Here is a 15,675-nt window from a genome sequence, read left to right on the forward strand (position 1 = left end):
TGACCCTGGGGGCAATGGTCGTAAGTGTGAAAAACGGCCGTAAGTCACTTTTTTCACTGCTGTTGTAACTTTGAATGGTCACTAAGTGACCTGTTGTAAGTCGGAGTCTACCTGCAAAAGGAGCTTATCTTTATTTAATCCTGATAGGTCCTTTTTCCCAACAGGACAGGACAGGGGGACAGAGGTCGACCGCGAGGCGCCTTACTTGTGGGGTGCCGCAGGGGTCGATTCTCTCACCCCTCCTGTTCAATATCTATATGAAGCCGTTGGGCGAGATCATCAGTGGTTTCGGGGTGAGATATCAGCTGTACGCTGATGACACTCAGCTGTACTTTTCCACCCCAGGCCACCCCAATGAAGCTGTTGAAGTGCTGTCCCGGTGTGTGGAAGCCGTACGGGTCTGGATGGGGAGGAACAGGCTCAAGCTCAATCCCTCCAAGACGGAGTGGCTGTGGATGCCGGCACCCCGGTACAGTCAGCTGCAGATGCAGCTGATTGTTGGGGCGAGTTATTGGCCCCAGTGGAAAGGGTGCGCAACTTGGGTGTCCTCTTGGATGGACGGCTGTCTTTTGAAGATTATTTGACGGCCGTCTCCAGGAGAGCTTTTCACCAGGTTCGCCTGGTTCGCCAGTTGGCCCCTTCCTTGATCGGGATGCCTTATGCACAGTCACTCATGCTCTGGTTACCTCTCGCCTGGATTACTGCAATGCTCTCTACATGGGGCTCCCCTTGAAGTGCACTCAGAGGCTTCAGTTACTCCAGAATGCAGCTGCGCGGGTGATAGAGGGAGCCGCACGCGGTTCCCGTGTAACACCACTCCTGCGCAGGCTGCACTGGCTGCCTGTGGTCTTTCGGGTACACTTTAAGGTTTTGGTTACCACCTTCAAAGCGCTCCATGGCTTAGGGCCTGGGTACTTAAGGGACCGCCTACTGTTACCCCATGCCTCCCACCGACCCGTACGCTCACACAGAGAGGGACTTCTCAGGGTGCCGTCCGCCAAACAATGTCGGCTGGCGGTCCCTAGGGGAAGATCCTTTTCTGTGGGGGCTCCTACTCTCTGGAACGAACTTCCCCCTGGTTTATGCCAAATACCTGATCTTCGGACCTTTCGCCGCGAGTTGAAAACGTATTTATTTACTCGCGTGGGACTGGCCTAAGTTTTTTGTTAAATTTTTTAAATTTCTAAATTTTAGATGAATTTTAATGGGTTTTTAGATTTTAAATGTTTTATAATTTCGGCCAATTGTATAATAAGTTTTTTAATTTGTTCTTAATTGTATATTGTTACTGTTTTATTTTTGGCTGTAAACCGCCCTGAGTCCTTCGGGAGAAGGGCGGTATAGAAATCTAATAAATAATAATAATAATAATAATAAAAGCTGCTCTTAAGCAAATATATTGAGTTTCTCCAAAAAGGCTCCATTTTTTCCGCCCTGTAGCTAATCCTTGGGGGAAGTTCCCAAAATGTTCTTTTTTCTCCCTGCAATCACATACTTCATAAATTTGATGTAACCAACAAGATAGGATAGGATAGGATAGGATAGGATAGGATAGGATAGGATAGGATAGGATAGGATAGGATAATGGAATGGGAATGGGAATGGGAATGGGAATAGGAATAGGAATAGGAATAGAATAGAATAGAATAGAATAGAATAGAATAGAATAGAATAGAATAGAATAGAATAGGAATAGGAATAGGAATAGGAATAGAAAAAGGATAGGATAGGATAGGATAGGATAGGATAGGATAGGATAGGATAGGATAGGATAGGATAGGATAGGATAGAATAATGGGAATGGGAATAGGAATAGGGATAGGATAGGATAGGATAGGATAGGATAGGATAGGATAGAATAGAATAGAATAGAATAGAATAATGGAATGGGAATGGGAATGGGAATGGGAATGGGAATAGGAATAGGATAGGATAGACAGGATAGGATAGGACAGGATAGAATAGAACAGAATAGAACAGAATAGAATAGAATAGAATAGATAGAATAGAATGAATAGAATAGAATAGAATAGGAATAGAAATAGGAATAAGAATAGAATAGAATAGAATAGAATAATGGAATGGGAATGGGAATGGGAATGGGAATGGGAATGGGAATGGGAATGGGAATGGGAATGGGAATGGGAATAGGATAGGATCGGATAGGATAGGATAGGATAAGATAGGATAGGATAGGATAGAATAGAATAGAATAGAATAAAATAGAATAATGGAATGGGAATAGAATAGAATAGAATAATGGAATGGGAATGGGAATGGGAATGGGAATGGGAATAGGAATAGGATAGGATAGGATAGGATAGGATAGAATAGAATAGAATAGAATAGAATAGAATAGAATAGAATAGAATAATGGAATGGGAATAGGAATAGAAATAGAAATAGGAATAGAAATAGGAATAAGAATAGAATAGAATAGAATAGAATAATGGAATGGGAATGGGAATGGGAATGGGAATGGGAATGGGAATGGGAATGGGAATGGGAATGGGAATAGGATAGGATCGGATAGGATAGGATAGGATAAGATAGGATAGGATAGGATAGAATAGAATAGAATAGAATAAAATAGAATAATGGAATGGGAATAGGAATAGGAATAGGAATAGAAATAGGAATAGGAATAGAATAGAATAGAATAGAATAGAATAGAATAGAATAGAATAGAATAGAATAGAATAGAATAGAATAGAATAGAATAGGAATAACAGAATTGGAAGGGACCTTGGAGGTCTTCTAGTCCAACCCTCGGCTTAGGCAGGAAACCCTACACCATGGCAGCGTCTGGAAACCTACGGCCTAGTATGGTTTTTCTGGAACCATGACACACCAACCACTTATCCTATCAACTCCTTTAGATTGAACCTTCAACCCTTAGGCAGAGATTTCCCCTGATAACTGATAAACAGCTGGAAGTCAGAGAGAGTATATATTTTAGGTGGTTTGCTTACAGCAGAGAAAGGGGCTGCAAAAGACAGGAAACTTAATGCGAGATAAATACGCAGCACCTTCTCCCCGATTGCCTTGAAAGGTGCCAATAAATATTTAACTCGGAGATGCTCGGCGCTTGGCCTTTGGACCATTATCTGCGGAGAATAGAATAGCCGCTCTTTTGTAAACTGATATATTGGCTCCCATAAAAAGGTAGGATTATTTTGCCTATCAGGGCCCGCAATGGGACACTGTTAAAAAATGAAGGATGGTACCATTCAGGGCATTGGAGCTGAGCTGAAAGAGGTTTGTGTGTTTGTGTGTGTGTGAGAGAGGGGGGGGAAGGGAGGGAGGGAGGGACAAAGAGGGAGAGAAAGAGAGAAGGAGGGAGGGAGGGAAAGACAGAGGGAAAGGGAGGGAGAGAGGGAGAAAGTGAGGGGGAGGGAGAACAGGGGAGGGAGAGAGAGAAGGAAGGAAAGAAAGAGGGAGGGAGACAGAGTGAGGAGGTAGAGAGAGAAAGAGAGGGATGGAGAGGGAGAGAGAGGAAGGAAAGGAGAAGGAAAGAGACAGAGAGAGGAAAGGGAGGAGAGAGAAAGGGGAAAGGAGAGGGAGGAGGGGAGAGAGAAAGAGAGAGAGATAGAGAGATGAGGGGAGAAAGAGCAAAAGTGGGAGGGAGGGAGGGAGGGAGAGAAAGAAAGAGAGAGAGAAAGGGAGGGAGGGAGAAAGAGAGGGAAAGGGAGAGAGAGAGAAAGGGGGAGGGAGAGGGAGGAGGGGAGAGAGAAAGAGAGAGAGAGGAGGGAGAAAGAGTGAAAGAGGGAGGGAGGGAGAGAAAGAAAGAGAGAGAGAAAGGGAGGGAGGGAGAAAGAGAGAGGGAAAGGGAGAGAGAGAGAGAAAGGGGGAGAGGGAGAGGGAGGAGGGGAAAGAGAGAGAGAGAGAGAGAGAGAGAAAGAGAAAGAAGTGATGTGCCTGTGTGTCCATTTGTGTCTTTGTGGGGAGAGAGAGAGAGAGAGAGAAAACCCCTTTTGTGACCTTCTGACACGCAAAGTCAATTCCCTTAACAACGGGGTTCCTAACTTACCCACCAGAGCGATTCACTTAGCAACCCGTGGCAAGGAAGGTCGTAACACGGGGCCAGGCTCACTTCACAGACGTCTCGCTTAACCACGGGCATCCGGCTCCAAATTGCGGCCGTAAGTCGAGGACCCCTTGCGCCCGTGAAACCACAGTTCCGTTTCAAAGCTCCCCAGGGCGACAAAAACCCTGCGATGGGAAGTCGAATACGGACATTTGATGGCTAACCTGACGCTGCTGCTTTCCAGATCCTAACCCACCCCAAGTTGGCACGGATCCAGGGACCCAAAAAAAGAAAAAAAAATAGCCCTGTTGCCTTGGCAAAGTCTGTGTGTGCTCACTGCGCACCCAAAATCCCACGGCGGAGTTGGGTGCACATGTCATCAATTTGTATACATTTGCATAATTTACACTCCTTCTGTCATCCGCGTGACTGGAGGAACCACCGTTTGGAGATTTCGCGCTGGGGGAGGAAAAAGACAGATGTAGAAGCAAAGGACAGGAAAGGGTTAAATCTGGTTTGGGTGGGTGGGTGGGTTTGTGTGTGTGTGAGTGGGGGGTGTCCCTAGATGCTGGGGTTCGGGGGGGGGGGCGGGAAGCATGCTGCAGCTCAATGCTGTCGTGTCTCAACCGGACCCCTTCCTGGGGGAGGTTGGTGGCGAACCAGACGTAACTGCAGACTCAACTCCTTTGAGAAGGCCATTCCTGGCACCAGGGCTCCAAATATCCTAAAAACCCAGAGCTGTAAATTTTATGGAAGCACCTTGCAGATAATTTGCTTTCCCAAATTGGAAGGAAAGGAAGCCTTGGAAAGTCCTGCTCTGTTTTATTAATTTTTATTCTCAAGAAAATAGAATAGAATAGAATAGAATAGAATAGAATAGAATAGAATAGAATAGAATAGAATAGAAATATGGAATGGAATGGAATAGAATAGAATAGAAAAGAAAATATGGAATGGAATGGAATGGAATGGAATGGAATGGAATGGAATGGAATAGAATAGAATAGAATAGAATAGAATAGAAAAAATATATAGAATGGAATGGAATGGAATAGAATAGAATAGAATAGAATAGAATAGAATAGAATAGAATAGAATAGAATAGAATAGAATAGAATAGAATAGAATAGAAAAGAAAATATGGAATGGAATGGAATGGAATGGAATAGAATAGAATAGAATAGAAAAATATATAGAATGGAATGGAATAGAATAGAATAGAAAAGAATAGAAAAGAATAGAAAAGAATAGAATAGAATAGAATAGAATAGAAAATATGGAATGGAATGGAATAGAATAGAATAGAAAAGAAAATATGGAATGGAATGGAATGGAATAGAATAGAATAGAATAGAATAGAATAGAATAGAATAGAATAGAATAGAATAGAATAGAATAGAATAGAAAAAATATATAGAATGGAATGGAATGGAATAGAATAGAATAGAATAGAAAAGAAAATATGGAATGGAATGGAATGGAATAGAATAGAATAGAATAGAATAGAATAGAATAGAATAGAATAGAATAGAATAGAATAGAAAAATATATAGAATGGAATGGAATGGAATAGAAAAGAATAGAAAAGAATAGAAAAGAATAGAATAGAATAGAATAGAATAGAATAGAATAGAATAGAATAGAATAGAATAGAATAGAATAGAAAAAATATATAGAATGGAATGGAATGGAATAGAATAGAATAGAATAGAAAAGAAAATATGGAATGGAATGGAATGGAATGGAATGGAAGAGAAGAGAAGAGAAGAGAAGAGAAGAGAAGAGAAGAGAAGAGAAGAGAAGAGAATTCTTTATTGGCCAAGTGTGATTTGGACACACAAGGAATTTGTCTTTGGTGCATGTGCTCTCAGTGTACATAAAGAAAAATAAAATACATTCATTGAGAATAAAAAGATACAACACTTAGTGATAGTCAAGGTTACTAATAAGCTGTCAAATTGTACTAGGAAAACAAATCAAAACAATATAATTGAAAGATTGGGATGCCTTATGCACGGTCACTCATGCTCTGGTTACCTCTCGCTTGGATTACTGCAATGCTCTCTACATGGGGCTCCCCTTGAAGGGCACCTCCGGTTCAGTTAGTTCAGAATGCAGCTGCGCGGGTGATAGTGGGAGCCTCACGTTGCTCCCATGTAACACCACTCCTGCGCAGTCTGCACTGGCTACCTGTGGTCTTTCGAGTGCACTTCAAGGTGTTGGTGACTACCTTTAAAGCGCTCCATGGCTTAGGGCCAGGGTACTTACGGGACCGCCTGCTGTTACCGAATTCCTCCCACCGACCTGTACGCTCTCACAGAGAGGGTCTCCTCAGGGTGCCGTCCGCCAAGCAATGTCGGCTGGTGGCCCCCAGGGGGAGGGCCTTCTCTGTAGGGGCTCCCACCCTCTGGAACGAACTTCCCCCTGGACTTTGGCAACTGCCGGACCTTCGGACTTTCCGCCGCAAGCTGAAGACCTATTTGTTTGTTCGCGCAGGACTGGCATAGGATTTTAATTAGTTTTAATATTTTAATATTTTTGTATTATTGTAATGGATTGTTGTAATGCTCTCTACATGGGGCTCCCCTTGAAGTGCACTCGGAGGCTTCAGTTAGTCCAGAATGCAGCTGCGCGGGTGATAGAGGGAGCTCCGTGTAGCTCCCATATAACACCGCTCCTGCGCAGACTGCACTGGCTACCTGTGGCCTTTCGAGTGCACTTTAAGGTTTTGGTTACTACCTTTAAAGCGCTCCATGGCTTAGGGCCTGGGTACTTACAGGACCGCCTGCTGTTACCATATGCCTCCCACCGACCCGTACGCTCTCACAGAGAGGGACTTCTCAGGGTGCCGTCCGCCAAGCAATGTCGGCTGGCGGCCCCCAGGGGAAGGTCCTTCTCTGTGGGGGCTCCCACACTCTGGAACGAACTCCCCCCGGGTTTACGCCGAATACCTGACCTTCGGACATTCCATCGCGAACTGAAGACATATCTTTTTATTCGCGCGGGGCTGGCTTAAATTGAATTTTATTAAATTTTAATTTCTTATTAACTAATTTTAAATGGGGTTTTTAGTTCATTGTATACTTTTCAGGCCAATTTTAAAATAAGTTTTTTAATTGCATTTTAAATTGTATATTGTACTATCTGTTTTATTTTGCCTGTACACCGCCCTGAGTCCTTCGGGAGAAGGGCGGTATAAAAATCAAATAAATAAATAAATAAATAAATAAATAAATAATTTTATAATTTATGGGGTTTTATTCTAAATGTTTTAATTCGGCCATTTGTGTAATAAGTTTTTTTAATTCATGGTTTTATGTGTATATTGCTGTCGTTTTTATTTTTGGCTGTAAACCGCCCTGAGTCCCTTGAGAGAAGGGCGGTATAAAAATTTAATAAATAAATAAATAGATACAAGCAACATGGTTATAGTCATAGGTGGGAAGATGCTAGTAAGGAAGAGAAGAAGAATAGTAATACAGTCTTAGTCAATTATTTGACAGTGTTGTGGGAATTAATTGTTAAACAGAGTGATGGCATTTGGGGAAAAACTGTCCTTGTGCCTAGTTGTTTTGGCGTGCAGTGCCCTATAGTCCCTAATGCTAAATGCAAGAAGGATGCATCTGAGATCTCAGACAAACAGGAGTAATAATATTAATGTAAAGATTTATTCTTTGGAAAATTAAACAGAAGAGGCTTGTAGCTCTTTCCAGCCAGTCTCTACATCGGTCAATTGCAGAAGGCAGCCTGACTTGCAACGGCTGACATCCTGCGATGATGATACCTTTAACACCATCGAACATCCAGATCTGCCTGCCCCAGGTCCTTGAGGTGGATAAAATGCCAATGCCAGTCTGAACATCTGGCTGACTGTCCGACAAACAACAACAACAACAACAACAATAATGGCAATCGAAGGATGTAAGCTATTCCGAGTATAACTGTCTTTGGCAATTGACTGACGGGCATTGACTAAATCCCCATTAGTCAATTGCAAAAGGCAGCTTTACTCAGAACAGCTGACATCCTGTGACATGACCTTTAACACCAGCAAAATACTTCCCCGGTCCTTGGGAACGGCCCCAATAGGTGGATAAAAAAATCCAAAATCCAGTCTAAACATCTACTGGAGTATGTAACCAACCTCGATACCATAATAGCAACAGCAACTCTATTTAGGTGCCTTGCACGCCAGTTTCTAATAAGCTGCCTTACATTTTATTTTAATTATTAACACAATTTCTGTGTGTTAATAAATCTTAAACGTTCGGTTAAACAGCAACTGCAAATGAACGCAACCTGCAACCATGTGGAACAAATACTGGGAAAAAGGAAATAACACAATTTCTATGCAACCCCAAACCAACAACACTGTTTACTTGCCAAAAAAGTCACAAGGAGGGGGATCTCCTTGCTCGTCGCTTCCTCCTGAACTGTGTGGGATGCCTCATCACAATCCTCCCCACTGTTCCTTTAACGTAATGGAAGGATCACCTGGTGGCCTCCTTTCCTTTCCTATTCTTCTGCTGTGATGTTCATAAAAAGGCAAGAGCTGTAGAATTAGAGATAGCGATAGACTGTCATAAAAGGGACGTGGTAGCTCAGCAGCTAAGACGCTGAGCTTGTCGATCGAAAGGTCGGCAGTTCAGCAGTTCGAATCCCGAGTGGCGCATAACGGGATGAGCTCCCATGACTTGTCCCAGCTTCTGCCAACCTAGCAGTTCGAAAGCAGGTAAAAAATGCAAGTAGAAAAATAGGGACCACCTTTGGTGGGAAGGGAACAGCGTTCCGTGCGCCTTTGGTGTTGAGTCACACTGGTCACATGACCACGGAGACGTCTTCGGACAGCGCTGGCTCTTCGGCTTTGAAACGGAGGTGAGCACTGCCCCCTAGAGTCGGGAACGACTAGCAGATATGCGCGAGGGTAACCTTTACCTACTTTATACACTGTGATTCTCTAGATAATGTGAATTGTTGCTTGTGGCTCACATCTTTTTCCTCTCTTGTGTTGGTCTGTCTCATTTTTGCTGTTCAAGAGTTTCTGATGTTTGGGAAGGTCTAATTAAATTAATAATGTAATTTAATAATACAGGCAGTCCTCAACTTATGATCCCAGCTGAGCCCCAAATTTCTGTTGCTAAGCGAGACAGTTGTTGAGCCCATTTTATGACCTTTCTTGCCACAGTTGTTAAGTTAGTAACACGGTTGTGACATGAATCTAGCTTCCCCATGGACTTTGCACGTCAGCGTCCCTTGGTGATTGGCCCAAAGTCATTCAGCTGGCTTTCATGGCTTAGGCGAAACTAGAACTCACTGTCACCTAAGTCATTCATCTGGTTTTCATGGCTTAGGTGGAACTAGAACTCACCATCTCCTGATGATTGGTCCAAAGTCACCCAGATGGCTTTCATGGCTTAGGCAGGACTAGAACTCACTGTCACCTAAGTCATTCAGCTGGCTTTCATGGCTTAGGCGGAACTAGAACTCACTGTCACCTGGTGATTGGTCCAAAGTCACCCAGATGACTTTCATGGCTTAGGCGGAACTAGAACTCACTGTGACCTGGTGATTGGTCCAAAGTCACCCAGATGACTTTCATGGCTTAGGCGGAACTAGAACTCACTGTCACCTGGTGATTGGTCCAAAGTCACCCAGATGACTTTCATGGCTTAGGCGGAACTAGAACTCACTGTCACCTGGTGATTGGTCCAAAGTCACCTAGAAGACTTTCATGGCTTAGGCGGAACTAGAACTCACTCTCTCCTAGTTTCTTGGCCAGCACCTTCACCATTACACCAAACTGAGAATCAAGCACCCAGGAAAAATTTCCCAGAAACCACAGAAATTTCCTGCAGGCAGCGGGCAAGACAAGGAGGCCGGGAAGGTTGCCTGGTGTTTCCCCGTGCATCTCCTTCAGTCAGCGGCAATTTGCAAACTCTTTCCTCTCCCCACACAGTTGCCATAAATGCACATCCGACAGAAGGCCCAGATGGGAGCTCCATAAATGACTTATTCTTCGGAAATTTTGCCAGTATAGATTAGAGAACAGCTGTTCTCCAGCCTGGTGTTGTCTTTTTCCTTTTCTTTCTTTTTCTTTCTTTCTTTCTTTCTTTCTTTCTTTCTTTCTTTCTTTCTTCCTTCCTTCCTTCCTTCCTTCCTTCCTTCCTTCCTTCCTTCCTTCCTTCCTTCCCTTCTTCTTCTTCTCCTCCTCCTCCTCCTCCTCCTCCTCCTCCTCCTCCTCTCAGATAAGTCCCTGCAGTTTTCCTGGCAGGATTTTTTTACAGATGCGGTTTGCCCTTGACTCTTTCTTAAGGGCTGAGAGCAAACGGCTGGCCCGAGGTCACACAACTGCATTTGTGCCCAAGGAAAAACTAGAATTCACTTTCTCCTGGTTTCTAGCCTGTTGCCTTAATCCCCACGCCAAACAGCCATCTTCAATTATGATGTGTGTTATCTTCCTGGCTGGGAGTTCTTTTCCTGCCACACTAGGTCACTTTGTTGAAAGAGAAAGAGGGAAGGAGAGAGAAAGGGAAGGAGAGAGAGAAGGTGGTGGTTCAGAGAAGAAAAAGAGGCAGGAGAAAGGGAAGGAGACGAATCAGAGAGGGAGGGAGGGAGAAAGGAAGGAAGGAAGGAAGGAAGGAAGGAGAGAGGGAAAAAGGAAGGAAAGAAGGAGAGAGGGGGAAGAAATGAAGAAATGAGAGGGCGGGAGAGAAGAAGGAAAGGAGGGAAAGGGAGAGAGAGAAGGAGATGGATGCAAGAAGGAAAGAGAGAGAGAGAGAGAGGGTGAATCGGGGAAGGGAGGGAAGGAGAGACAGAGGGAAGGAGAGAAAAGAGAGGGAAGGAGATGGATGGGAGAAGGAAATGAGGAAGAGAGGGAAGAAGATGAATCAGGAAGGAGGAAAAGAAGGAGGGAGGGAGGGAAGGAGAGAGAGGGGGAGGGAAAGAATATTTCTCTGTCTGAAATGACGCCAAACACCTGGTGCTAAAGATAACCAGTCTAATTTTCACCCAAGTCTTCCTTGTCCAGAACCACAAGTTCATACCCAAAGCAGGGGTGAAATCCAGCAGGTTCTGACAGGTTCTGACGAACCGGTAGCGGAAATGTTGAGTAGTTCAGAGAACCGGCAAATACCACCTCCGGCTGTCCCCAGAGTGGGGTGGAGATGGAGATTTTGCAATATCCTTCCCCCAGGAGTAGGGAGGGAATGGAGATTTTGCAGTATCCTTCCCCTGCCATGCCCACCAAGCCATGCCCACAGAACCGTTAATAAAAAAAATTGGATTTCACCACTGACCCAAAGGTATGAATTGCAGCAAAGCTGGACAAAGTGGCCCGCAGGACCTTACAGAAAAACATCTTCCCTATTTCCAAGAACTCCACAATGGAGAGATGCCCCCCCCCAATCACCACCACCCCCTGAGCATTGCCGACTAATTAGATCACCCCTATTAGCTAATGCAGCATTAAGCCCCATTAAGGACGGAGCTGCGGTGTGATCCCCGGAGGGCAGCTTGGCCATCACAGGCCGTAAAAGGCCCCCCCTTTCCTCCCCCCACCTTCAATTTTAATGAAGTTCCTTTCAAAGCCCGGCACTCCCCCTCCCCCGTTGCAATCGCCAGCGAAATGGTTGGAAATACGACCATGGGTGGTGATGGGAGGAGAACCACAAACGGCTTTGAGATCTTCAGCTTGAAGGCCACTTCTGGACTTCAGCATTGGAAGGGACCTTGGAGGTCTTCTAGTCCAACCCCCTGCTCCAGCAGAAGACACTATACCACTGCAGACAGGTGGTTGTCTACTCTCTTCTTGAAAGCCTGCAGTGATGGAGCACCTACAACTTCTGGAGGCAAGTTGTTCCACTGATTAATTGTTCTCACTATCAGGAAATTTCTCCTTAGTTCTAGGTTGATTCTCTCCTTGATTACTTTCCATCCGTCTTTTCTGTTTTACAGATTTGGAAGGGACCTTGGAGGTCTTCTAGTCGAACCCCCTGCTCAAACAGGGAACCCCGTATCATTTTAGACAAATGGTTGTCCAGTCTCTTCTTAAAACCCCCCAGTGAGGGAGCACCCACAACTTCTGGTGGCAAGCTGTTCCCCTGGTTAATTGTCCTCACTGTTAAGAAGTTTCTCCTTAGTTCCAAGTAGCTTCTCTCCTTGATGAGTTTCCATCCACTGTTTCTTTTTTTTTTATTTTATCGAAAGAGTTTTAAAAAACAAAAACATTTTTCCCCCTTTTTTCCCCCTCCCTCCCAAAAAAACAAAAAAACAAAAAAAACCCTTCCCCCCTCACCCCCCCCCCCCGGCTTCCCGGGTCAATCACAAGGTATTGTTATACATAAACCAAGCATAGAATAAAATTTTCCCTTCCAATCCAAATAACCACATCCAAAGCTTTTCATCTCCCAACCCCCTCCCCATTACATAAAATAACTTCCTAATTATTCAAAGGCAATCTGATATTTCTTAATCTGATATCTGTTTTGTAGATAATCAATCCATTTTTCCATTCAATTAAATATTTTCCTGCGTATTGTCTTTTAAAACGCTGAGATTTTAGCCATCTCAGCCAAATTAATAACTTTCAATATCCATTCTTCTATTGTAGGTATCTCTTCTTCTTCCAGTATTGTCCAATCAACAGTCTTGCTGCTGTTATTAAATTCAGAATCAATTTAGTCTCAATCCCTGTACAATCCGTTATAATTCCCAAAAGGAAAAATTGTGGCAGGAACTTTATCTTCTTCTTCAGTACATTTTGAATAATCCACCAAATTCTTATCCAAAAGACCTTAATTTTCTTGCAAGTCCACCAAATATGAAAATATGTAGCATCATCACAATCACACCTCCAACATTTCGCTTGGATATTAGGATACATACATGATAATTTTTTGGGATCTAAGTGCCATCTATAAAACATCTTATAAAAATTTTCCCTTAAATTCTGTGCTTGTGTAAACTTAACATTTCTAACCCAAATTTTCTCCCAATCCATCCACTGTTTCTTGTCCTGCCTTCAGGTGCTTTGGAAAATAAGTTGACCCCCTCTTCTTTGGGGCAGCCCCTCAAATATTGGAAGGCTGCTATCATGTCACCCCGGTCCTTCTTTTTTTGTTAAACTAGACGTACCCAATTCCTGAAACCGTTTTTCACCTGTTTTAGTGTGTTTGGGTTTTATGTCCAAAGTACCTCCTTGCATGTCCCCAAAAAACTTTTTAAAATTTCTTCTTAAAACTCTTGACACTATTGAGCAAAACCCAAAATGGTTTGGTCTGGTTTGGTTCTGCAACCCAATAAGACAGACCCAGACTTCAGAGGATCATTAGAACTGCAGAAAAAACAATGGCTACCAACGTGCCTTCCATTGAGGATCTGTAAACTGCACGAATCAAGAAGAGGGCTGTGAAAATATTTGCAGATCCCTCACATCCTGGACATAAACTGTTTCAACTCCTACCCTCAAAACGACGCTATAGAGCACTGCACACCAGAACAACTAGACACAAGTTTTTCCCCGAAGGCCATCACTCTGCTAAACAAATAATTCCCTCAACACTGTCAGACTATTTACTGAATCTGCACTACTATTAACCTTCTCCTTGTTCCCATCACCTTCCATTTATGACTGTAACTTTGTTGCTTGTATCCTTACGATTTATATTGATTGTTTCCTAGTATGATTTGATTGCTTATTTGTATCCCATGACTATCATTAAGTATTGTACCTTATGATTCTTGACGAATGTATCTTGTCTTTTTATGTACACTGAGAGCATATGCACCAAATCCTCGTGTGTCCAATCACACTTGGCCAATAAAGAATTCTATTCTATTCTATTCTATTCTATTCTATTCTATTCTAGTCTAGTCTAGTCTAGTCTAGTCTAGTCTAGTCTAGTCTAGTCTACTCTATTCTATTCTATTCTATTCTATTCTATTCTACTTTACTCTACTCTACTCTACTCTACTCTACTCTACTCTACTCTACTCTACTCTACTCTACTCTACTCTATTCTATTCTATTCTATTCTATTCTATTCTATTCTATTCTATTCTATTCTAAATGTAAGGTTGAGACAACACACTATTAGCTACATAAGAACTGTTTATAAACCACAATGGCTAGATTCCCATTTCATTCACTCTTAAACTCCAAGTTGAATAGAACAACATTGTTGTATTCAGGTGTCCCTAAAAAAGGGTTAAAAAAAAAGACAACCACAACAATACAATATCCTGCCTCTGTTTATGTCGATTTGTCCGTTCTCATTTTATGGGGGAAGTTTGCTGCAAGAAAAAAAGGTTTCTGATTGAATGATAAAAATAATCAAAAGAGGAATGAAAATCTATTAATATCCTAAACTACTTTTTTTTTTTTTTTTGGCAAATGAATAACAATAATTCTTGCCCCACTCGCCACCCCCAAGTCAGGAAAGTCAGCATTTTATAAAGAGGCAATTCTTTTTTTCCAATGTTTTAAAAGGAAACATAGATTTTACCGCTGACTGACATTTAAAAATAGAAAAAGATCTTAATTTATCCGCGGGGTTGCAGGATTTTTAAAAATTATTATTTTTGAGCGACTTACCAAAGCTCAGGCTGTTGTTTTTTTTACAACTTCCTATTCACCCATCCAAATTTTTTTCCCCTCCTTTTTTATTTATTTATTTTAAAAAAGGGGTATATGTGGAATCTGTCAATCTGCAAAGCCATTCAGTCTGCAAGGACGGATCCTCAGACAAGATTTAGAGAACCGCCTCCCCCCCACCCCCGTCTTTTTCTATTGCATTGTCTTCCATTTGATCTTTCATGCATTTTTCATATTCTCTTATTAGAGATAGATCACTTCCGTCCTTGGCGCGCCCTGATTGATTGCAATTCCTTGGCTTTGGGTGACTGGAGGCCAATAAATTATTTAAATAAAGACATTTAAAGATAGGAAAATGTCCCTGAAGCCTTGCCATCCTTTTATCGCTTCTTCCTTTTCGCTTTGACGCCCCGCCTCTAGCTGGGCTGAACTATAACTTGTGGTCCTCGACTTACGACCAGAATGTCTTTTTTTTAATGATGATTATTATTCACAACTATCATTCACAACTTCTGCAGGCAAGTTGTTCCAATCAATAAGTGGAACAATTTGCCTGCAGAAGTTGCGAATGCCCCAACACTGGAAATTTTTAAGAAAATGTTGGATAGCCATTTGTCGTTTCCTGCCTGGGCAGGGGGTTGGACTAGAAGACCTCCAAGGTCCCTTCCAACTCTGTTCTTATGTTATGTTATGTTATTATTATAAAAGTTTTTTATTTTATAGACAAACAAACATATCGTACATAATCCATCATTCAGTGTGTCATCTGAGTATCTCTTCTGTGTCTTCTTCCTGCTCTTCCACTATTTATCGTATCTTAATATTGTCATTTCATTTATTATAACATTTCTCCCACATTTCTTAATTTTTTATTAATATATTTATGTCTTCTTTCTTCTTCACTCATTATCCTATATATATATATCTCTTCTCAAACCACTGATAAAATTGCCCCCATATCTTAAAATATTCTGATTCCTCCCTTTCTTTAATTGTCAAAGTCAATGTACTCATTTCTGCACAGGCCAATATTTTCTTAATTATAGAAAATAAATAT

This window comes from Ahaetulla prasina, chromosome 7 (genome assembly GCF_028640845.1).
Source record: "Ahaetulla prasina isolate Xishuangbanna chromosome 7, ASM2864084v1, whole genome shotgun sequence".
Taxonomy (NCBI): domain Eukaryota; kingdom Metazoa; phylum Chordata; class Lepidosauria; order Squamata; family Colubridae; genus Ahaetulla; species Ahaetulla prasina.